Source organism: Falco punctatus (assembly GCF_963210335.1).
Source record: "Falco punctatus genome assembly, chromosome: 1".
Taxonomy (NCBI): Eukaryota; Metazoa; Chordata; class Aves; order Falconiformes; family Falconidae; genus Falco; species Falco punctatus.
This window is the reverse complement of record NC_137580.1, coordinates 125,901,540-125,926,089: the sequence shown is the minus strand read 5'-3', so window position 1 is coordinate 125,926,089 and position 24,550 is coordinate 125,901,540. Positions and strand designations below refer to the sequence as shown.

The following is a 24,550-nucleotide window of genomic DNA, read 5'->3' as shown; positions in this document are numbered from 1 at the left end:
TACTTGTGTCAGCCCTGGTGGGTTCATCCAGCTTCTCCAAGGAGGCTGTAGGCACCGTCCTGGCAGTCCATCCCATTGCTGCTGCAGCCCAGGCTGGTGCCGCTGTGTCCTGCCTCTGCCAGGTTTTCTCCTTCCTCTTTGTAGCAGTTTTTTGTATATTTGATGCCGATGAACCCATCTCCCTTCAGCCCACTCCTCTCCTGAATGGTGGGGCAGAGGACACCTGTACCTATCCATGCATGTACGGGCAGCAGGGATGTGACTGCTCCAGCCCTTGCAATTTGGAGGAGAACTTGTGAGCAGAAGTGTTTGCAGGGTCTGGCCATACCTAATAATGACGGGGTCTGTTCGCTCCCTTGGCAGCCTCAGCTGCTCCAGTGGGAGTGTGGGGCTGCAAGGGATGTTCTACAGGACTCAGCAAAGTTTATGGGACTTCTTAAATATCACCCAAACTTTTTTCTTCGCCTTCTTGCCTTATTTCCCCCCTTGCTCCTTCTCTGTTAAACAAAATTTCAAATTGGAGCCACCAAAAACAGTCCTTCCTTTTAAAACTGAACCTTTCTACAGTGCTAAAATAAACACAGGGTAACTGCTGCTCGCATGAAACCATGCTCAGCTGCTGTGTAAGGAGAATAGAAAATGTGGCGTCAGATTTTTTTGGGCAGGCGCGTGCCTTAAAGGTATGAAAGTGTGTCTGCAGAGGGGCATCTGTCCAGGCACAGGGAGGGTGGGTCCATACGTACCTGCAGGTGTTTGCTTTGCAGGCAGCTGCTCACACCCCATCACCGATATTCTGGCTCACAGCTTCGCCCCGCCACCCCCCAGAATTTGGGTACTTTTTTTTTTTTTTTTTTTTTAATATATATTTTCACACCAGCAGTTTTTAGCCCTGTTCACACCAGCTCCAGGTCCTGGGTCTCGGTGCCAAAGCGCATCCTTTGCTTGCCAGGTCTGTAGTGAGCTGCTACCAGCCCCAGCGTGCTATGCTGGCGGCGGTGAGCTGTGGGGAAGGGGCAGGTCTTACGGCTGCTTTGCTCTGTGGAGGGGACAGTAAATTCATGTTTTGGCTTTCAGAAGAGATGAGGCTACTTTTGCAGCCTGCAACATCTCAAGTGGACATTTTCCTTCTTGATGTACCCCTGAGCAGACTCCCGATCCCCACCCCCCCCAGCTTCTCATTGCCCTCTTAATTCTGGGGATGGAGGGACGTACTGTTCAATGTCGACAAAGTGTATGTGGCCTTGGAGTACAAACCCTTGCGGGGTGGGGGTCGAGGGGGGGAGTGGAGCCTCTGCAGTTCGGGCTGTTCCTGCTGACAGTGGAGACAGAGTGATGTGTGTGTGTGCTGGGAGTGGGAGCTCAGGGGGAATCCCTGCGGTGCGGCGGTTCAAGCTGGGGAAGGGGCATCACCCAAGGAAGGACAAAGGAGTTGGAGAGGTTTAATGCCGCGCATGGGCCAGGACAGCAGGAATGAAGAATGGCAAATTGGTGGGGTGGGTGGGATAAAGTTTTCCTTAAGTATGTGAAGGATGGAGAACCTCCATGGAGAAGAGGGGTGTTGGGATGCCCATGGGAAAAATGAAGGAGTATGGCTTATGGCTGTGGGGTCAGACCTTCCTGTCCTCCCAGCTGGGCACAATTTGGAGCTATGTGGGTCTGACCGGGCTGGCTTAGAGGGAAGACTGGGAGAGTCCAGTGCTGAGGTTTGAACAGGAGCAGGGTGGGATGCTGAACCCCACCATGGGGCAGTCGCTGCCCTGCAGTCCCGTCCACGTCTGCAGCACGGCATCTGCGATGCTGCTGGGCTGTGTGTAAGTCACTCAGGCGTGTGGGTTTGGGATCTGCCTCCCCCGCCGTCCCACACACCCAGCCTGCTCCTAAAAGGGTTTATTATTCAGCCTGCAGATGCCAGGTAAGCTCTGCTCCTCCATAAAACTCAGGCAGGCGCTAGGAAAACACGGCTCTGCCAGGTCCATCTGCTCTGGGAAAGGGGATGGCGAGTGCTGGGGCGGAGGGGCAGAGCTGTTCCTTCTCCTTTGCCCCAGCCAGGCCCCTCTTCCATCAGTGCTGCCACTGGGAGTTTTCTCCCACCTACCAAGAGGGGCAGGATGGGAGGGCAGGTGCTGTTGCTTCCTGGTGAGGAGAGTAATTCCCAGGTTTCTCCTGGTGTGCCGGTGGATGGCTTCCAGAGCCCTCCTGCTCTACCCGCTGTGCCATGAAGCATTCGGGGCAGGATTACTGGTGTTTTACAGGCTCCTTTTCAAAAATCACCGATCTGATTTGCGCAAGTGCTGCAAGCGTCCTGCACGCCTGGCAGGGTGGCTCACGTGGGGGTGCACTGCATCCCCAGCCACATCATCTCTGCCCCTTCCTTGCTGGCGATTGGGGGTGATGCTCATATTTTTGCTAGTTATTCTCCTGGAGAGGACAAGATCTGTTCAGGCGATGGGAAGATGCTGCATGCATGGCCATACATGCTGCAAGCGACCCCAGTTGTGTGGGGGCTCCTCTCCTGCCTCTCCAGATGTTGCACGATGTTTTATGAGCAGCGATGATTTCGGCTTAGCTGATTTATTTATTTACCCAAGGGGACTGGCCGGGGACAAAACATTTTGGCTTCTGAGGGAGTTGGCGTGATGCTCGGGAAGGCTCCCTGCTTTTCGCACCCCTGGTGAGCAGGAAGGGCCGGTGGGGCTGGTGCAGGGGGTGCCTGCTGCAGGCACGGGAGGGCACGGCAGGGCAAGCACCGTGCTGGCGGGACGGGAGCATGGCCTGCGCTGCAGGTACGGACACGCAGATGTGCGGTTGGGCGAGGGAGGCGTGCAGATGTTCCTGGAATTCCCAAGCCGGATACGAAGCGGTGAACAGGATGCATCGGGGGGAGCTTGCCAAGAGCTTGACATAACGAGAGGATCATTTTCTGCCCTTCCGATGGCTGCGGTGATCCCTGGTGCGTGCTGGGTCTGGGAGAGCGTCACGGGCATCGCTGCGAGTTGCAGGATGTGCCCTAAGCCCCGGGCAGCAGCTCAGCCCTCAGCCTGGGCACCTGGCACTGCTCACAGCCACCACACCGGGCTCATTCCCCTGCACAGCCCAGCCATCTCTCCATGCCTCTGCTGTCCTGTTCGTGTGCTGCTTCTGCTCTTGGTTTTCATGCTGATTATTCAGGAAAATTAGGTGTGCTTATGCAAACTAAGTCGACCTGCCGAGCAGGTTGCCTTACTGCAGAGCCCCTCTTATCTTTCCTACAGTTCCTAAATGGAGCGTTGGGAGCTGGGGTCACCCTGCCGTGGGGAGGGAGTGTGCGTGGACGTGTGTGCTTGCCTGCATGCATTTCTGGTGGTTTCTGCTCAGGTTATCTGCACCGTCAAGGTGTGTGACTGATTTCAGCCAGCCAGCTGGGTCCCTGGAGGTGATGCTCTGGCTCTGTATCATGCTTCCTCATGTGGGGCCAGGACCAAGTTAATTAGCAGGCATACACCTTTGGAAAGCAAAGTGCTACAGTATGGAAATCCTGTAGACAGCAAGCACTTGCTGTGCTTCACTCCTGGGTGTTGCTCCTGTGCACAGTGTTGCTTGCATGGACATCTGTGCAAGCCCAGTGTCTGGGTACAGGGCTTCAGAAATCTGTTCCGCCAAAGCCTGTGCTCGGGAGAGTTTTCTTTAGTACCTCAGGGAGCACATTCGAGGTCCCTGCCAAGAATTCAACATCTGCACAATTGATACTTGGCAGGAAATCTTAAAATTCATGCGTGTTCCCTGAGGTAAGGAGGGAAAGTGCCTGGATCTGCAGATCCATCTCCACTTTGTCCCCAGGCCAGGATGGAGCAAGACTGAAATTCGTACACCCAAGGGACACGGGACGGTGCGGGGTCCCAGGTTAATTTGGCTTTTGGGTGTCTTTCTGCCTTGTGGGCTGGAGTTTCTTCTAAATTTCATGTGTTGACAGTGTATTCCAGTGCCCGAAGGGTGGCGAATCATGCTGAACAGCTCAGGCTGCGGGAGGCCCTTTGCTCCAGCAGTGATGGAGAGAAGGCTCAGACTGGGTGAGGCAGCCTGGACTCTTGCTGCGTGGGCTGATCCATGCCATCCTGCTGCCCGCGGGCTCCCAACCTGGGTGCCCGGAGTCTTCGTGGGCAGGGACGGGGCACTCGCCTGCTCTACCCCGGCCCAGGGCTGCTGCGTGGTCAGTAGGGTCAAGTGCTGAGATGAAACTGTTACCTGCCATCACTCTTTTACATGTAAATGGAGGTAAAAAAAGCCAGCCCGGCTCTCAGGCCAGGTAATCTGTCGTAGGGACTAATTGCAATGGCATCTCGGGCTCCTTGTGCAGATTTACCGTGGATGATGACTGGGGACTTGCGGTGTGGCACAGGACGCCAGGAGCACAGCCAGGCTCTCCCCAGCAGCTGCAAAGTCTTTAAAGACCCCCTGTGCTCCAGCCATGAGGCTGCTGGCCAAAACAGGCTCCTGGGTGTTGCAAACCAGATGCTTAAAGACCGCAAAGCTGTCCCCTCTGTCCAGTGCAGAAACTCTTCCTTCCTGGATCATTGGTTTCTGAGACTTCAAATGGAAAAAGCAGCTTGGTCTCTTGTTATCTTGGCCTTAAAAAAGCGCAGCTGGTAAGTGCCTTCCGTTTGCAAGAGGTGATTTTGTTCCTTAGTCGATCTCATGTGGGACCTGGGACAACTGCCCCGCTCCCGCCTCTGGCCACGCGCGCTTGCCGGGGGTGGCAGGTGGGTTTTCTGCCCCTGTCAGCTGGAGATCGATGGGGCGATAATCCTCCCTGAAACAAAAATAAAGCGCAGAACCGGTTGGACAGAAAGTGCAGCGGTGGAGGGGGAGCGCAGAGGGCAGCCGGGGCGTGTGCGGAGCCAGCATCGCTCTGGGGCGAGCTCTGACGAAGTAGCAGGGAAGCGCTGCAGTTTCTAATGACGAGGTTATTGCTTGCATGCATGGGACGAGGTGAAGCTGTTCGCTTTAGGAGAGCTCTCGTAAAACTCCTCAGCTTCCCTGGAGCCCGTGGGAGTTGGGGTAAAACAAGTCCATCACGCTGGCAGCATTTTCCCTGGTGATGAGCATGGTTGAGAGAGATGAGCTGATGGCACTGCAGCCCCGGGCAGCCTTTCGGGGTCTGGGGCAAATGCTCTGGAGTCGACCACCTCCCTGTGCCTCAGTTTCCCCACTTGAGTGACATGGACAGTGAGGCTGCTGCTTTGTAAAGCAGTGAGAAGAGCTGGAGTTCTATCCTTTGCCCATGTGAAAACCTAGAGAGTTCAGTGATAGTGGAGGAAGGTAAAAAAAAAAAAAAGCTGGATTGAGTGTTTTGGAAGGAAACAAACCCATGGGTAAGAGAGAAGGATTTTTGTTGTACCACCTCTTAAAGTATGACAGCTGCTGGGCAGGTATTCAGTTATTTCAGAAAGACCACCACTAAGTGATGGCTCAGGGAGCCTCAGCCTGCTCTCGTCTGCATGCTCTCCTGACCTGAAGGTGTGGAGGGTGAAACTCCATCCTGAGACGTGTTCTCCACTCGTGGAGCTGGAGGCAAGAGCAGACTCTTCGCTGTGCTCTCCCCAGCACGGAGATGGATGTTGCTGCAGGGTTTCCATGCTCCTTGTGCCACTTGTGAGTGGAGGCTGCAGGATGGCCCCTGTGGCTGTGGCTCAGGGTGCCCCATGTGCCAGGGTAAACAGAGGTGAACGACTTGCAGGGTCTGCTGATGATTTTTCCAGCAGTAATTAACTGGGACACAGTAAAAGGTTGAGGGCTTTTGCCATTTCTGGGCTGTACGGCAGTTTCCATCCTCTCTCCCTCATCCTGGCTGGTGGTACCCCTCTCACTGACCTGATTCAAGGACATCTCAGCACATCAGTGGCAGTTGCTTATTATCACTGTTGCTGCAGGAGACACAATTGCTTTCATTTTCCTAAGTCCGTCCCTCCTAGACCCTGTGGACATGAGCAGCTCTGTCCCAGAGAGGACGAGGAAACACACAGGAACTTCTTGGTCCACCAAGCCACAGCTCCCTGAACCAGGGGACCCCTGGCCCCGGGGCACTCTGCCTGCCGTGGGGTATCAGAAGTGTTTGGTCAGTCCCCCCTTTCCTGGAGAGGTGGGAGTGGAGGGACACGGTTGTCTTTGTGCGCCTCCTTGGGCTCAGGAGGGGATGTGAGCAGGGAATCGTACCATTTGGGAAAAATCCTCTTCCCCTTGACCGAACCACAGGGAACTCACTGGACTCGTGACTTGGATGGAGCAACAGGGCTTGTGGGTTTTCCTTCTTTCCCTCTTGCCTGCCTTCCCAGCGTCTGTCTGTCCTGCCTGGCTTGTATTTTGGGTAAACCCCAAGAACACTGAGTTTACTTTGAGAAATGTCCCCCTGGGTGGATCCAGCTGGAGAAGGATGGTGGCTGCGAGGGAACTGTGCCTCTGCTGTTCAGAGGGCTTGTTTGAAGGTTTCTGTGGTCTGCATGAAGGCTGCCGGCAAGGACCTGAGGATGTTTGGTGTGAGATCATCTGGCTGCTTATTTAGGGACCACCAGCGAGTTGCTGAGCACCTCAGGAATCGGGCTGTGGCCACCTTTTGATATCGCAAAGGCAAATATTGAGAAACCCTTTTGGGTGGGGGGGAGCAGGGCTGGGCATTTCTTGGGTGCCTGTAGCCACCGCGCACGGCCTGCAGTCGGGACGAAATGCTTGATGTATGTCAGTGGGGTGGCACATAAAAGGTGTGGAGAGGTCATTAAATGGGGGACCTGGAGCCCCTGGCTGGCTTTGGGAGACCACCAGAGCTCTGCGGGGTTATTTGGCATTTGGACAGAGCAGCACGTATTCCTCCTCCTCCCTTCATCTTTAAATACCATCCCACAGATTTCAAGGAAAAAATAAATGCACTTAAAATGGCATCATTTTGCGGTGCCCTGAGGACTATTTATATTTTTATTGCTCCCACAATTTTTATATAATAGCCTTTTTCATGAAAACATCAGTGTGTATGTGTGTGTGATTAATCCATGCATCATCTTCAGAAAGTGATTTTTATAGCTGGATTTCAGGCAGCGGCAGACGGTGCTTGGGATCCCGACGGCCATCGGACCCCTTGCTGCGCGGTCCCGTGCCAGCTCCGGGCTGATCTTGAGCTTTTCACCCTGTTCGGAGCTAATTCAGGCTCCTGTTTTCCAGGCTGTGGTGGAGGCTGTAAGCTTGGCTGGGTGAGTTATTCTCTCCTCGAAGTCCCGTGTTGTCACAGGAAAATACATTTCTCAGCGGTGAAATAAGTTACCTGCCCAGAAAGGCAGCACACGGAGCAAACCAGACCGACTTCACGCACGGCAGGTTTTTGCCTGGAGGTTTTAAGGACAGAAGGTGGCTTTTGGTATGGCCTGGCTGGGTATTGCCCTGTCGTGCAGCTCTGGGGCTGAGCCTGGCAGCGCCGCCAGACTCGCCTCTCTCATTCCCCGTGGAAAATGAACCAAATCGCTCAACTTCCGACTGAAATGTAAGATGTGAGATAAGTGTTTACTGGAAGGCTCCTGTTGCCAAATAGCCTGGAGACCCTTTCCTTCCTCCTCCTCTGAACGAGACGGTCCAGGTGTTAACTGCGTCTCTGTGAGACGCAGTGCTTAGCACGTTCTGGTCTGACATGAGGTTTTCACCTTTGCCACAGTAATAACTGCCTCGAACAATGTACAAACCACTGGATTGGATCCAGTGTCTTCTAGCAGCTTCCATACCTCCTCCTCCTGGTGTCTGGTGGGGGGACCTGATGTTTCTGGGTACCGCATCAGGACCTCAGGAGGAAAGGGAATGAAACTGTGGCTTCTCTGAGACGAACCACCTCGTCAGGGTGTCGATTCTGCAAAACACTGATGCGTGGCCCTCCCCGGGTCAGCACCTTGAGCCAGGCTGTCGGTCACATTTGATGGTTTGTGCTGCTCTTCCACCCTTCCTGCCTGCACCTGGCCGTGCTGCTGGCTCAGGCTGGGCAGAGGGGACCCTGGGCAAGCCCCAGCTCCTCGCCCCCCAGAGGCACGGTGGCCCTTGGGGTGGGTATTTCTTCACTCCCAGCCACAGACCATCCCTCCCAGCTTCATTGCAAAGCTGATGACAATTCACTGACATGGCATGCGTGGAAGGAGATGCTGCAGGGTGAGGTGGGCAGAGCCGGGAGCCTGGCTGTTGCTGTTTAATATCTGTGGTGTAAGTGCAAATGGAGCAGGCTCCAGCTACAGTGTGTTTGTCTTGGAGATTAAATCTGGAGAGCCTCGGTCTCCAAGTCCATGCCGGGAAGAGAGGGGCGAGGAGGGAGGGGAACCCAGCCCTGCGGGTGCACACACCTTTTTAACCCTCCGAAAGCTGCCGGCTGGCTTGAAAATGAAGGGTTAGAGGGCAAGCCCAGGTAGAAGGAGACAGGGTGGGGAAGCACAGATATTTGTAATAGCTTTGAAAACATTGGCACAGCCTGAACTGTTGCACCTGCTTGTGAAGTTTTGGCGGGCAGGAACCTTTCCTCGCTCCTTCTGCAAGATGAGGTGTTACGGTGGGGACCAGCGCTGCTGGAGCCAGGAGCCTTCATTCTGTAAGTGCAGATGCAGAGCAGCTGCACCTCGTGCAGGGCCAGTGTGCCTGAGACCTCAGTCCTGGGTTTCCCATAGCCTGTGGCCTTTTCTGCAGCTTTTTTTTTTTTTTTTTTCCTTTTGTGCCCATCCAAAGGGCTGGGTCCAACCTTGCCTGCTCCGCTGCACCCCAGCCCCTTGCTGTGCTGGTTGCCCAGGATTGTACCTTCCCCAGCAGGCGTAAGTGATGTGGAGGCATCTCCACCTGCATGTCACATACCCCTGGGTGGCTGAGAGCATCCTGGGCTGCAGCACACCATCCTCCTCCTCTGACCGAGCCTCGTGCTCAGGGTTGCCTTTAAGGCTGATGCATGGGGCAGGCAGGAGGGAGGGAAAGCATCTCCCCCCCGGGATCCATTGCAGTAATGTTCCCAAACACTTCATCTCGTGTACGGTGCGTACTACAAGTGTTCCTACAGTGCTCAGGGCTGTTTTTGCAGTGCTGTTTATATAAGAGATCGTGCATGGTGCCTACATGCTTCTGGCACTTATAAACCCAGGTAGGCTGTGTTTATCCTGGGGATTGGCCCCAGTTGCAGTCATCTGGGGCTCAGCCAGTAGCGTAGCTAGACTGATATATATATTATTTAAAAAAGCCCTGGTTGTCGAGAGGCCAAGCCTGCTCCCTGCGCTGATGAAAAATGCGGCTTCGAGCAGTTTTACCCAGTCTGAACTGGTGGAGCTGTGCCAGTGGGCAGGCGGGAGCTGGGGGATGCACCCGCTGCTCCGCAGGGTGCAGCGGCAGATTTAACATCACCATCTTCAGTGAGATGTTTTAAGGAGCCTTGAACAGCTGGAGGCTGGAGCTGGTGGTTCTCCCCCTTGTCACAGGGGCTGGTGAAGGGGTGCAGGTGGGGGTAGGTGTCCAGTTTTCCCCTTTAGTTTTGCTGCTTGAAGTCCTGCACATTGCAGTGTGGTTTTTGACTGCTCTTAATGGGTAGCAGGGTGGGGATCTGGCTCCCAAATGACTGCCTGGCCCAGGTCTGGAATTGGGGATAATCTGCGGAAGAGAGTCCGAAAAGCTGGAAAACCGCGGGGGCTGTCCCACCCCCAAACGATGCATTTCATCGAGTCCTTCCCTGCCCTCAGCAACCCAGCGCATGGGATGGGTTAGCTGGGTTGCATGTGGATCTCCATTGGTAAAGGATGCGTTTTCACTCATCTTCCCTGGCCATGTATCCAAAGGTCTCCAGCTCCTCTGAGCACCCTCCTAGATGCTGGGTCAGCCTCTCCTCCGGCTTCTGCATCCAGCCTGGGAGGGAAAACCCAGTGGGCTCAGGGCTTGGCGGCTGGCCAGCTCTACTCCTCCAGCCCTTGGCTCAGCAGAGTCCTCTTATTTCATCTAAAAGGAAAAATTTAATTAAATGAGATGTAGATCTCATCCGCTGGGAATTCTTCTTGTGGGCACCGTGCCGTGGATCATGCCCAAGGCAACAAAGGGAGCTGGGGGAGGAGGGTGGTGGGAGGAAAGCTGGGCAGTGCCAGGCTCATCTCACCTTCCGCCGGCACTAGCCGGGTTTATCTCCTTGCCTGCCCTAAGGATGGGGCTGAGGTGAAGCTGTTCTGCCCTCGGGCTTCCCCTCCCAAACCCCGGCTTGGTGGCTTCAGCCATAAAATTGCACCCGGGAGGAAGGGGGTAACGTTCCAGTGTGAGGGGTTCACCCGCATCCTGCAGCGGGCTGCTGAGGAGATGCTTGCTCGTGTTGGTCCTGGTTCCTGGGGGAGCATGCTGTGCCGAGGGGAGCACGAGCTCCGTGCTGGTGTGGCGTAGTTAGTGCTGCTCTGGTTTTCCGAGGTGTTCAAAGGAGGATGGTTATGTGCTGGAGAGAGAGTCAGCTCTGAAAGCTTAACCCCATTAATTTTCTATGTTATATGCAGAAGCGCACGTTTGTATTCCGAAACAAAATGAACTCAAGAAAATTCACATATATGAATCTGAAGCATCTCTTGCAAACTTGCCAGGTGCCTCAGCTTTGCTCGGCTGCCTCAGCTGTTCAGGTCTCATCACCCCGATAGGTGATGCCGTGGGTTTGCTGGTGTGATGCTGGTGAGCATGGGGTGAGGGTCACCTGCTGGCTGCAGGACGAGCAGTTGGGTTTCTTGGAGCACTGGCAACGTTTTGTCTCTGGGGAAACGGGATGGATTTTAAACCAACATAGCAGTGGGTGTAGCTTTGAAAAAATCACATTTTGTGCCTGTGGTTCTTTCCTTATCACGTGAAAGTGTTTCTCTTGGAAGTTTTCTTTGCTGTAGACTTGCTTTTGTTGTCTGGGTGCTGGGAAGGGGGGTCAGAGACCCGAAAGGTGCCTGCTGCCTGCAAGGGGGGAGACCCACCTCTGGGGCTGAGCAGGGCTGGACCGCAGCCTGCTCGGGATGGAGGGATGGAGGCTACAGCAGCATCCAGAAGGAATGCAGCTGCACCCGGCTGTCTTCCTCCTCAAATCAAAGTGATGATGCTGAGGACTTGGTCTCCTTGCTGGGAGCAGGAGAGGCCCTAACCTGGGCTGCACGTGGCAGGACCCCCTCGAGCCACAGTGCATGCTGCATTCCCGCAGGAAACACCCTGGCTCCGGACAGGGAGAGCCTATTAAAAGGGAATAGGGCAATCGATAAATCAAGGCACCTGAAAAATGAAACCATGGGGTTGGGAGAGGGGTTTTTCCTTCTTTCTATTTTTTTCCCCTTTCTCAATTAAAGCAAACAAAAATCAAATTGCAGGAGGTGGCTGTTGCGGCGTGCTGCAGAGGGCTCAGCTCAGTGCTGCATGGTGAGTGCTGGGCGCAGGCGCGGCTGCGTGTGGTTAAATTAGCTCTGTAAATTACAGCTAGGATATGTGGAAGTGTTGAAAAGGGATCGGCTATTTCCCTGCTCAGGAGGGGAGAGGGCTGGGGGGTGCCCCACGATTGCTGGGGTAATCATCCATTTTTTTCTGTAAGATGGATTTTTCCTGAAGATCCGTTCCTGTGTCGATCTCCCATTGGATATCAATTAGGGGGCGAAGATGCTCGTGTGGCTGGATCGATTGAGCCGAAGGGGTTTATCCCAGAGGCCAGCACAGAATTGCCGCTGTTTGCTGCCAGGGTTTGGATGACAAATCCTCGGATGCGCCCCTGCCTAAGCAAACCCTGTTTGACTCTGGGATGCTTTCGGACTCTTTCACGGGGCACATGAAACTCCACTGCCTTTATACCCCAGCTGGTGGGTTTTTGGGATCAAATGTCAGGACGCTGTTCGAGGGGTGGCAGCACTGCTCTGGTGGCATTTAACGTTGTGCTGGGAAATTGCTGCCTTTTGGCTTTCCCCTCCCTGCTTTGCCCCAGGGGATGCAGAAAACCCCAGGCTGATTTTGTCCCGATGATGGGAGCAGGCGTTTACTGCTCCATTGCAGTCTGTGCTTTAAACTGAAGAGCAGAGTACCTGCAATAACTAAGAAAAACATAGAAATTGTGCGAAATCCATGTCTGCCCTGTGGCTGAGGGCAAGCCGGGGCGGGCTGAGCATGCCCTGGCAGCACGAGCCCCACTGCGATGGCACTGCTGCTGTCCTCTGGCCGCAGGCACCACAGGAACGGCTGCTGTGCCCTGTAAAAACCCTGAGGTTTGAGACATTTTCCAGGTGCCCCTCACCTCGAGCCCTCCCCACGCCTTTTGCCTGGGGATGGCACCGCAGGGCTGGTCGGACGAGGTGTTGCGCCGAGGAACAAGGAGCTTTTCACTTGGATGCTTTTTTTACTGACCTACATTTTTATATTCCTGCATTAAGTTTAAGTTTCAACCAATTGGCATTTCTCAGCCAGTAACAGTTTCAAAAAATTCCTGACTAATTCTAGGAAACGCTGGGCTTGAAAGTACATTTCTGTGTGCCCTCTGCCGAGGTCACCCCCATGGCTGGCCCGGCTGGCGGGTGCTGCTTGCTTTCCTTCTGCTGGGAACGGTCCCGAGGGACTTTCAGGGGTCACCAAACCTTCACCGTGAACCTCCTCCATCCCAGGAACTGAATTTGGGAGCTCTCTTGCCGAGCGTGGCAGTGCAGAAGTCCCCTGCTGAGGGTCAATGATGGATGTTACCACGTGGGACTGCCCACGAGAGACACGGCACGGCGTCCCTGGGTGATGCCAAATCATCCCAAACGCGGCCACGCGTGGTTCAGTTCCATTTGCAGAATTATCGGCAATAGATTTGTGTTAGTGAGGGTGTAATAAGAGTAATTTTTTTTTTAATATCCATTAAAATTATTTTTTAAAAACTTGCTTTCCCTCCAGAGCCTTTCCCACTTTCAGCAAATTTGAATTAAAACAAAGACCTTTTTCTTACACTTTTCCCCTTTCGCTTCAGGCCCCAAAGGGCAGGAGGTGGCAGATTTGTTTCTCTGTCCCTGTTTGCGATGGGGAGAGCCCAGGGCAGGAATGGGGGGGTGGCAGGGCTGTCACGCCGAGGGAGGACACGGGGCTCTGTGTCCCCTGAGGATGGTTTGTGAGTTGTGCGTGTATCTGAAGCGGGGTTATTTTGTTCTTTTGGCTGCATGTCCTTGGGTTGGACTGGACCAACTGTGAGACTTGGTTGTTTTATGCATTTTTTCTGTTCCACTTAAAGGGAAGTTATTTAAATGTAGTGATTTAAAAAAACCCCAACATCTCCAACTTTTACGCCTGACCATTTGAAACCAAAAGACCAGTGAAACCGTGGTTCAGATTTCTGCCTCAGTTTATGCCCACGAAGGTTTGTTGTTGTTGTTGCTCACCAGTCTCAAGCATCCAGAAAGGACAAACGGCCCAACTTCGCTCCTCTCCAAAGGCCAAATTTTGGGTGAGGGCAGTTTTTGAATCTTCCCACCCTGCCTCAGCAATAAGCCCTAATCCTGACCCGGGGGCCCATCTCACTGCAGGTGAGAGGTAATTTTACCCCTTGATCCGGTGTTGAGGTCCATTGTGAGAATTAAACAGCGTTTTGCTGTGCTAATTTGCCACCGCAGATTGTATAATTATCTTTTTATAGGGATGGGTGTGTGCCGGGCTTTCCTACCGTGGGGCAGAGCTGGCGGTGCCTGTGTCGGCGTGTAGGAGATGCTCTGCCGTACCTGGCGTCTGCTCTGGGTTTGCTCGGCGATTGGAGGCAATTAGCTGGGGATTATCGTCTGTTACAGATCTCCCTCCAGCGCAGGGGTGCTGGGGCTCGGTGGAGCCAGGGATGCTGTGGAGGTGGTACCACAAAGAGGAGCAGTGGATGGGTCAGTGTTTGGTGGCTCCCGTGGGATGGCATCTGGATTTTGAAGGGTGTGGGAGCGTCTGTGGCTGCAGAGCTGCCCTAAGGTGGCAAAGGGTTAATCCGCCTCGGTTAGCTGGGTGTGATGGATCAGCTCTGGGAGTGAAAGCCGGTCTTAGCACAGGATTTTGGGGAAAGGGTGACCTGAGCTGTCCCCCATGCGGGACCACACTCTCATGCAGAGACTCTGCAAACAAAATTCCTTTTCTGTGGCTGCTAGAGCCAAATGGGTGAGGAGCCCCTGTGTAGGCATGGTGCTGGCAGGCGATGGGAGGTGGCTTGTCCCATCGGAGCCTGTCCCTGAGCTCCTGCATCACCTCAGCAAAGACAAGCCCTGAAGGCAACACCCTGGAGGCTCCCCAAGAATTGCAGCTTTTGCACCCCAGAGTCACGGAGCGTCCCCTACTCCTCTCCTTCAGAGCAGCAAACCCCGGTGTGTCATGGGGCTCGCTGGTGTGCTGGGCTACGTGCCGCCGTGAGCAACGGCACCTGGAAGAGGAGGCTCCCACAGTCGGAAAGCAGCAGCTGGATCATGCCAGGGCAAGTTGCGCTCCTCTTGGATGAGTCCGCACCAGCGTCTCTGGTACAAGCCAGTTGTTTCCATTGCACTGGGAGAGTGATGCTGGTGCCGATGGGCCTTACCCTGACGGGCTGGGATCAGCGGATGGGGAGGTTTCTCCCCTCCCTCGGGGATATCGGTTCCTTTGCACTAAGAAGATAAAGACACTAAAACTGGGGTTTGAACCTGACTGCACACCCAGAGCCAGAGGACTGATGGCCCTGTAGGGGAGGCAGGATCTGGCCCGCCGCAGGCTGGGGGAGCATCCTGCCTTTGCTGGGCTTGCACTGAGCGGCTGCAGCCCTGCTCTCCCCGCGTGCATGGCACTGCCTTGGCACACTTTGCCAGCATTTCATATCCTCATTTTTTCATGCACAAGGAAGCAGGGGAATGGGGGGAGAAAGGGGCACAGAGAATTAATCAGCTTAGGGTCAGAACAGGAAAAAACACTGCTTAAATTGGTAATCCCTGGGGATAGAAATCAGCTCAAAGCCACAAAATAAATGTGCAGCCGGATGGTTTTTCCTCTCTTGCCTCCCTGACGGGGCTGTTCTCAGAGGGCAGGGGGTTGTGGCAGGGATCCTGCCTCCAGCAAGGGCAGGAATCCAGTGTAGAGGCTTTTGCACCCTTGTCTATGTTCACTCCCTGATTCAAAGCTTTCCAAAAAATACCCTGACCCAGATGTGAGGACTTTGAACATCACCAGGCAATGAGAAGAGGAGCTCATCCTCAGGATGGGACCCTGTGGGTTGCGTGGCCGAACGCATCACCTCCCTGGAGCCAACCCAGAAGGTTTTGCAGCACTTTTCCCATCCTGTGAGCCAGTGCAATGCTGCACCAGCATGGGTGTGCAGGGAGGTGTGTGAGAATGAGGATGGTACCCCCTTGTAATCCTTTATATCCTGGAGATCCATCCCTGCTTGCCTCTGCTTGGATGCGTGAGGTGCTGCAGAGCAGCCCGGGGGGACGCTGGCAGTGCTGGGGGGGGTTGGGGGGGGCGGGCAGTCGTGCAACCCCTGCCTGGACAGCCGGGCCAGTTCAGGCCTGTCTTGCACAAACGTGGGATGTGGAGCCCCAGGAAGAGCCCGGGGCGCAGCTCAGCAGTCACAAACTGCCTTGGAAATAGTCTGGGATTAATGCACCAGGACTGGTTTTGCGGTGCTGTCCTATCCCACCTGCTATGTCCAGGAGCTCCTCCACCGTCCTCTGCCTCTGCTGGAGCAGGCAGGGAGTGGAGGTCTTGCTCCGAGGGGACCCCAGCGTGCTCAAGAGGAGCCCGAATGCAGGGTCTGAGTGTTCCGTGTTCTCTCTCTCTGGGATTAGGCAGCCCAAAATATGGGGAGATACTGTGCTGGTGGAGAGCAAATGCTGCTTTGTGCCTTTGTGTGATGCTGCACTGGCATCTGTGTCTCTTTCAGTGTGAGAACCCAGAGGATGGCAAGGCTGAGCCTGGGGGATGGAAAGGAGCCGCTCGGGGAAGTTGGGAGAGCAGCTCTGCTGTGGTAGGGGGCTGCTGTGGGAAGGAGAGAGCGCCTGGCCCCTCTCCCCAGGCTCTGCCGGTCAGCAGGAGGGTGATTCCTGGCAGATTGCCCCACCCCCTGCCTGCAAAGCCCACCACAGCCTGGTGGGTATCAAAGTGCCCAAATCGGGTGAGGATGCAGGGAGGCAGCCGGTGTGGTGGGTTACACCTGTAGCCTGCAAAGGGGAAGAGCTTGCTACAGGATTAAGTGAGATCCAAAGGCATTTGTGCGTTAAGGCTGAATTAGTTTGGCCCTAACAAAGGAGGATTTAGGTGGTGGGGGAGCAATGTGGGGCTGCCTGGGGCTGTGGGAAGCCCTTATGTCTGTGCTGGAGATCACCCACCCCATGGTCGATCGGGATGTGGTCTCTGCGGTTTCGGGCATCCCCTTTGCCAGAGGGGGGGTTCAGGCTTTGCTCTCCCTGTTGGTGAGAAGAGGAGGGGAGAAAGCCCTCCACGTCGTTCGGAAGAACCCAGTTATCAGGTGGATCATCAGGGGCTCCCGCTGATGGCAGAAACCAAGGGGTAGCTGCTTGGCCCACAGTGGGGACTGCTGGAGTCCAGCAGGAGAAGCAGAAATGCTGGGAGGTAAACAGTTCATGCTCGGGGAACATCGTTTTGCTGCTCAGGCCCATCGATCAGTCTGTCAGAGGGTTATGACTTTGGGGATGCTTTTAATAAAGGAGCCAGAACTGTCACTGGGTGCTGGAGCCTGCCCGAAACCTGCCTGCAGCCTCTCCGGGGAGTCCGTGTTGTCCAAGCCCCAACATCGTTCTGTGCCTATCATCTTGGTGCAAAAATGAAGGAGAATGGGACTTTCTTCATTCTTTCAGCTGCCTGTCAGTCTCAACATGACACATTGCTTTAAAAAAAAAGTGGCCTTTTCTTGCGGGGAAGGAGGGGGGAAAATTGCTAGAAAGAGCCAGAGAAGGAGGCAGCCTCATCCCACATGCAGAACAGGTTGGAGTGTGTGAGCAACAAGAAATTCCTCAGAGGTGTTTCTGTTGGGGGGGTTAAAAGTTGTATTTTTAGTCTTACTTATTCTAGGGTGAGTGCCTGTGTTTAGGTCTCAGGGTGTTGATCAGGGTGTTATTTGAGGAGGAAACCTGCACCTGGTGCTGGGAGCGATGTTTCTGGGCTGCAGCAGATGCTGTGCTCTGAGCGCATCCTGGTGGGGTTGGCAAACAGCAGCATCTCTCCTGGACCCTGATCCTCCGGGATGCAGCTGGTGCACGCTGGTAATTGCAGCTATTGCCTTTCATTTCTCCGGAGAGCGGGAGGCTGCTGTGATGCTGGGAGCAGCTACGGGACCCTTTCTGCAAATTCAACCTGCTGCATCTCAACCTTGCAAGTTTTTCTGGGGTGTTGCATCTTAGAGCGAGCTCTGGACAAATACCCTTTGCTATCTGTGGGTTAAACAGCCAGTATTGAGAGAGGCATCTCATACAGCCTGACCCCTCGGGCATCTCATACAGCCTGACCCCTCGATGCTCCAGCACAGAGCGTCCCCCCTCAGCCCTTGGCACTCGGCAGGCACGTGGATGTGCGTTTGGTTAAAGGGACCGTCTCCCCGTGACTCACGGTGGTTTGCACCGTGGCAGGTCGATGACTCATGGCAGAAGCTGACAGCACCTGTCTGGGCCACAGTTATTTATTAACACGTTACCAGAAAGGGCGGCATGGGAACAAAACACTTGCTTCGCTTCCTCTGGCTGAAGGAGTTTTAATGACATCGCTCCTGAGGCTGGCTGGGATTTTGGCAAGGCTTTTTGTATCGTATGCTTAGGTTAGTAAACGAAGATAATCTCTTTGGATTGAAACTCTGGGAATTAGGTTGGCTCTGGCAACGGAGTCTGGTGGTTTAAGGAGAAGGTTCATTTGTCTTGCAGCGGTGTCGAAGGGTCACCCCGAGCCTGGGGGCTTCTTTGTGGCCAGATTAAAGCCACATTGAGTGAGACAAAGATGTGTCCAAGGAGGCAGGATGGGGAGATGGGGAGAAGCTGTTTGCTGAGGTGCACAAGGTCAGGCAGAGCTGGGGGCAGGCTGGGCTCCCCACTCCTGCCCCCCGCTTTTCCCTCTGGATCACTCGGCTTTCTTAGAAGAACGATCCCTTCTGAGTGTGGTTTTCACGCAGCTCTGGATGCTGAAATCTTGTATGTTCATTTGCAGGTTGGGGACAGTGTGGGATGGGGTCACACAGGCTGGTCACTGCTGGGGTCCTTATCTCTACCACCTGAGGGTCTCCGTGGGACACCAGGCTGGGGTTTGGTGCCTGTGCTGTGGCCAGCTTGGCTCCTCACTGGGAGAAGTGGCCCCCTGGCATGGTGCTTGTGGGTTATTGCCACGCATGCCCACCCACCCACCCACGCTCGGGTGGGCTTCACCCACCCCTTGGCAGGAGTGCCTGGTGGTCCATGGCGGAAGTGCGCTGCTTGCACCAGCTGAAGCTGCAAGATGCCACCGGGGCTGAGGGGTCCCCAGGACCAGTCTGAGCCCTCTGTGGAGCCCAGTGGCCACGCTGCCACTGTGTGTGAGCAGGTAGCTGGAGGCAGCAGTTTCAGACAGGGGGGTGCTGGATGTCCTGCCACGTGCCACGCTGGGGTGCAGCACATCTCACAGTGCTGGTGGTGGAATGAGCAGCATGGCAAGGATACTTTTTCCCCAAGGATCCCAGGTTCCCACCCCAGGTCACCTCCTGGGGTTGTCACCTCTGCTGTGCCATGGTGGTGGAGCTGGAGAGACCCCAATGGAGTGTGTGCCCATGGTATGCTGCTGGGAGTCATTCTGCAGCGGTGCTGAGCCAGCACTCCCAGGCAGTGGCTGCACTGGAAAGGCTGCATCCTGCTGGGGCGCGGGGAGGGCATGGGGCAGGCACCCTGCAAAGGTCCAGTTTTTCCTGCAGCCCCTGCTGTGTTTCAGGCACAGCCGTGGGTTAGTTAGCAGCGCTGTCGAGCTTTGTCTTTTCCTGACAATAACTGTTGGCCTGTGGACGTGGGATGGCCCATCGTGGGGGGCTCTGCTGGCACTGGCGCGGGGCTGGCTCGGCAGAGCCGGTGGGTAGGAGGAGAGGAGGAACGAGCTGCGAGGAGCCCCGTGTGAGATGGGACACGTGCAAACAAGCAGGGAGTGATGGATGGGTCCCCTCGGCAGCACCGGGTTCAAACCCTGCCCTGACCTGCCTGGGGGGGCGGCTTGCACAGGGGGGGATGGTGGCAGCGGGGGTCCATTTGCAGGAGGTCTGGCTGTCCCCTAGCAGGAGGTTGCCGAGGCTCGGGAGGACATGGCATGTTGGCAGGCGAAGGCTGTGACTCAACGGGTCCGTTTCATCTTTCTTAGATCTTTCGCCCTTTTTTTTTTTTCTTTAATCCACTTGCCTCATTGACTTTATTTTACAATCCACTGCTGGGTTCACTGAAGAGCGCTTTGGTCATTAAGCACGTTGGGGCATGTGAATAAACCTGCATCTCTAAACTGTAAATCGCTTTAAAGCCGGTACCAAACCACTGGCGGGGATGTGAAGGGCACATCGCAGCCCCGTGTGTCCCTCCTGCCGCCCCTCGCCTCCACAGTTTGGAAGTTTGGAAGTGGTAAGACCAACCTGGCTGTGTCGGTCTGAAGCCCCATCCCTTTGCAGGTCCCTTAACGTGTCCAGGTCCCCGTTCCTCTCCACAGCCCTGGCCACGTCGGAGCTGCCCTTGCCCTTTGCGGGGGCTGGGGCCAGGCTGAGCCCTGCCCGGGTATGCCCGGGGACAGCGCAGCGAGGTGCTAACGCGGCGGTGCTGGGACCGGTTCCTGCAAACAGGCTCTAGCTCTCCAGCTGCATTTTTCTAAATCCAGTTCTTTGGATGGGAAGTGTTTTGACAGTATAAGTGGAATTGGGGCATGTCTGAGCAGGGCGAGGGGTCTGAGGGAGGGACACCCAGGAGAGGCAGCAGCAGGGAGGTATGAGTGCTGAGCGAGCCATAACGTGAGCGCTGCCAGAATAGTTTCCCTGCCTCTTGGTTTCCTTTCCTGTTTGGCTTTGCTGCCCACACAGTTTGTGCTCAAGCTGTCTGTAGACGCGATGCTCCCATCCTCCATAGCCGAAAGTCCTGTTTCTATTCCTGTGCTTTGCTCTGCTCCTTTGCAAACATGTGTTTGGGGGGATGGGGCAGGAGGCAGATCCCCATCTCCAAATGCACACATGATCAGCGTTCTTGCTGCAAACTCGGTGCTTCCTCCTCTGTTTGCTCCGGACAGATGAATTCTTCTTCCCGGGCTGCTGCTGTGCGTGGAGGCAGCTCGTGCCTTGGTTCCAGCGCCTGCTGTCTCGCCCCTGCTCTCCCGGGGCGTTGCGCTGGGCTCATGGAGAGAACAACAGCAGCGCGGGGGCTGGTGTCCAGGAGGCACCGGTGGCCTCAGGGCTCGAAGTGTGTGGCCTGGCTGTGCTGCTGCTGGTCCTCCCAGGGCTGGAGCGGTCCAGGGTGCGGGGAAGCAGATGATGCCTCGCTGGGGAGCATGGGGTTTGTGGGAGGCAACCGGCCCAGGGGAAAAAATAAATTGCACCTGCGACGTTGCTGTCTTTGTAGGTTTAGTGCTGGGAGATGTGCAGAGGGGGGAAGGAGGGAGGTTTGTCCTGAGTTGGTTTTGTTCAGATCACTAGAGTCTGGGGAGGATGGTCCTTCACTGAGGGTGTCTCTGGGACAAAACGGAGTGCTCTGCGTGATTAAACTGGGGCACCCACATAGCACTGAACCTGCCTGGGCTCTGAAGTGTTGAAGACAAACAAGTACCTAATCCATGCAGGAAGGATGTGCTAGTGGGCAGAAGCACATCCTGCAGCAGCTGCCCGGGCTGGACATGCTTCTGTTGCTGGTGTTCCCATCCGTGTGGCTGTATGGCGGTTCCTGCACCGCGCCATGCTCCCGCGCTGCTGCAGCTGCATCCCGACCCGAGGAGGGACCGCGCTGGCCAAAAGGCTTCGCCGGGGTGGAGCGCATCAGGAAGCGCCTTTGATCTCTGGGCACTAACACGCTTTCAAATGAGCCGCAGAAATGACTGCCCTCCTTCCCGCCGGGGAGGGGAGATAACACATCAGAGCCTGCGCGCATAGCTGTGCTATCGCTCCTTTATGGAGCTTTGATTGCTACTAACCATGCAGCTCACTCAAGGGAACTTCAAAAGCAGTGCGCTGGACCTGCACCGCCCTGTGCAAAGAGTCCTGAGCCGGGCTTTCTGCACACACACTTACGTGTGCTCAGCTACGCCCAAGGCTCGTTGACAAGGCTTTTTGCCCTGTCACATCTTCACACCAGCATCAGGTAGTTTTTGGTAGACATTCAAGGCCTGCTCAGGTGGATGGGTAGATGGATGCAGTGGGGTTGGACCCTCTGGACCTTCTTGGTGGGCACTGGGTGCCTCTGGGGTGGCACCACCGTTGCATTTAGCTCCCTGCCCTGTCCCAGACCCCGCTGTGCAGTGATCCCCAGAGTCTGGGTATTTGGGGTTAGTGCCTTGCAAACCCCAGTGATGCTTGTGAGGCAGGGAGATGCTCACAGCAGGAGGGAGGATTGCAGCCACTCTCGGCATGTTTGCCAGCAGCATGGGAGTTAACAGGCAAAGTTGGGAAGTTGGGGGAAAGAGGAGGAAAAGGGTTCCGACCTCCTCCACTCCCCCTGCCTTCCCCTTGGCTGCTGCAATTTCATTGAGGCTGTGTATTGGCCTCCGGAGGATGGAGCTGGGTAACACCACAACATAAACAGAACATCTGGAAGCTCTTAAAGGGTTTTATTTTTTAACACATTTACAAGAGCCAGGGACACTTGCGCACAGGGTTTTGCAAACTCGGAGACGCTGCGCTCTTTCTTCTCCAAAAGCCCAAAGCTGATTGTCAGGCTTTCCCCCGGGGAAGGGGCTTGGGGGCTGGTTTATACCTCCACACTGCACTGCTGAGGGTGTGATATCTTGGCCAGGAGGTACCAGTCTTGCTTCCACATATTCCTTGAGAAGTCCAAAGCAAACAGATGATAAGTGTTGCACGATAAATGAGTATAAACGTCTATCCTTCTTTCTGTGTGCCTCTAGTTAATGCTGGAGCAGAATGGGGAGCCAGGTGGGGTGTGACTGGGAGAAAAGCTGTTTAATGATCTTACGGAGTGAGCAGGGTCAGAACCAAAGAGGAGAGAAATGATTAATCTCCCCAAATGGGCCAAGAGCTTGTCTGAGCCAAATGGACCTGGTTGTGCCACAGTTAATGGTGGAGTCTGGATCCTCCAGTATGTTGCAGCTGATCTGAGAGGTTGTAGGTGAGGAGCCCGTGGACAGAGATGGACAAATGAGATCCGTTCTCATTTTGCTGTCTGACTGTTTTCCTCTCCCAGTCTCCTTCCAAACGTCTGTGGCAGCTTGGGAAGAGACCCCCTTTCTGCCGGCTCCTCTGGGGCTGCCCAGGACAGCAGTGAGGCCACAGGGATGGGCATGGGCCGGCTGCAGCCTCCCCGGTATGTAGAGGAGGTTGAGCTCAGGCAGAGCTACCCGAGCTGCCCGTGGCTCCCCTCCCCATGCAGTCCTCGGTGGTCTCACTGCTGCTCACCCAGCTCAGCACTGGGATGTTAAATCAGCGACCTGCACATCCCTTGGGCCGCGTAGTGCAGCCCACGGACACACAAACAAGACGAGCTGCTTTCCCTTCCTCTGTGTTCCCAGATGCCGTTGTTTTGCCGGCCGCAAGGAAATGGCCATTTGATTTTCTTCCATCAGCCCCCGGCTATGTCTCTTATCCACCCTTGCGCTATCCCACAGCCCCACGTGATGTCTGCTGATCCCATGGGAGCCCAGCCTTGGGGCTGCCGCTGCTTTTGGGCTCTCTGGAGTGGCGTGGCTGAGTAATGCTGCTTTCGCCATGGGTGCTGTCAGCACATCCTCTGCTCTCGGCATCTGGATGGCAGCGCCGGTGGCTCAGCTGTCACTGAGAGCTGCTGTGGATGCAGAGCTCCTCCCAGCCTGCTTAGATGTGGCCTCTGCAGCCACAACTGGTCCCCATCAGTCCCAAGATCCAGGGCTTGGGATGGGCTTCAGCCTCCAAAGCATGGGGCCATCGGTGCTGCGGATCATAGGGTGAGCTCCAAGGCACCAGTGCTGAAGGTGCTTTTAGGGGAGGCGCTGGGGCTACTGGCGTGTCTCCTCTTTTATGCATTGCTCCAAACATTTATTTTGTTGGCAAAGAGGAACCACAACTTGCTTCATCACAACCAGCTGCCTCCCAGCTGGGACCTTCCATTAACGTTGTGTTTTTCCTTCACAGGGTCCCTGGCGAAGGCTCGGGGTGTGGGGACCTGAGAGGAGACAGCAAGGTGCTGCAGCGCTCATCATGACCAGAACACCCCGGAGCATCCTCCTGAGGATAAGCACTTCAGCTGCAAGGACAGACAGAGGGACAGCAGGGACCAGCAGCTCTCCCTGAGCTCACCAGGGAGCAACGGAGCATCAGGAGCTCCTTCACCCAGTGCCCACCACTGAAAACAGCTTCCCCACCAGCTGCCCTCGTACGCTTACTGGGCTCTATGTCCCCAGCCCAGCAAGGGCGGTTTCCTCCCAGCACTGACCTCGCTCCCAGCCCCAGGCAGAGCCGAAAGAACTTAATTAGCTGCTGGGCTTTGGAAATTATCCTTTTGGCTGGGAAGTGCTGGCGATGACTGGCGAAATGCTCGTGGGTCAAACAGTAGCTCCATGCTTTTCTCTGTGAAGGACTAAGTGCTTGCCTGGTTCCAGGGAACCAGCTGTGGATTTTTTTTCTTTTTTTACCTCTCTGCTCTTTTTTTTGATGCCTGCTGGTGTTTTGGGCTTTTCATGAGGATGGCTGGGCCCAGCCCACAGCACGTGGCGTTCACAAAGTGCTGATGCCTGTGGTGGGAACTGGAGGGGTGAAACCCTTCGGAAGAGCCATGGGGCAGAAGCTGAGCTGGTGATTGTGGTGCTCCGGGGTTTAAAACTGTCTGGCAGAGTCTCATCTTGTGTCATGGGTGTTGGGTGGCCTGGGGGAGGGTCGTTCTGCTGCAGTCGACGGAGCCCCCTCGGCCCCAGCAGATTCTTTGTGGACCCCAGCCCAGATGGTGCTGGGGAGTGGGCGCAGGAGCAGGGCATGCCAAACCACAGCGAGGGGAACGTCAACATGGGGGAAAATGTCACCCTCAGAAACAAACTTCTTAATAAAACCCGTTGCCTCTGTGAGTGCTTGATGTTCTTTTCCGTTTGCCTTGGCTCAGCCACACTTACATCATGGCCCTATCGAGGGGATGCGTTTGATTGTACAGGAAACCAGCGCTCTGGCAAACGGCTCTGCCCTAACGAAGCCAGGCCAGGAGTTTAATGCCTTTGCTTTGCAGAAAATTTCTCCCCTGTCCTTTCCCCCTCCACTTTCTGCAACCCTTAACCATCACCTCCTGAGCTGCCCCTAGCACGCCTCCTGCTCCGAAAGCGACTGAAACCCAAATTAGTTCCCCTTAAATCGTGTTGCTCCATGTCTCTGGCCGTGTGTTCCCTCCCACCCTGCAGACTTGATGCGAAGCACCGGAAGGTGCCGTGTGGAAATGCAACATAAAAAGGATATTTATGT

The 24,550-nt window shown here is 55.2% G+C and overlaps 1 long non-coding RNA gene across 1 annotated transcript in view; it reads left to right on the top strand.

Annotated features, from left to right (window-relative positions):
* LOC308063760 overlaps positions 1-24,165 on the top strand; it is a 62,294-nt gene extending 38,129 nt beyond the window's left edge. The window contains exon 2 of the long non-coding RNA XR_013928071.1: positions 23,240-24,165. This is a non-coding gene — a long non-coding RNA (uncharacterized lncRNA). The remainder of the gene's footprint in view (positions 1-23,239) is intronic.
* The last annotated feature ends 385 nt before the right edge of the window (positions 24,166-24,550 follow it).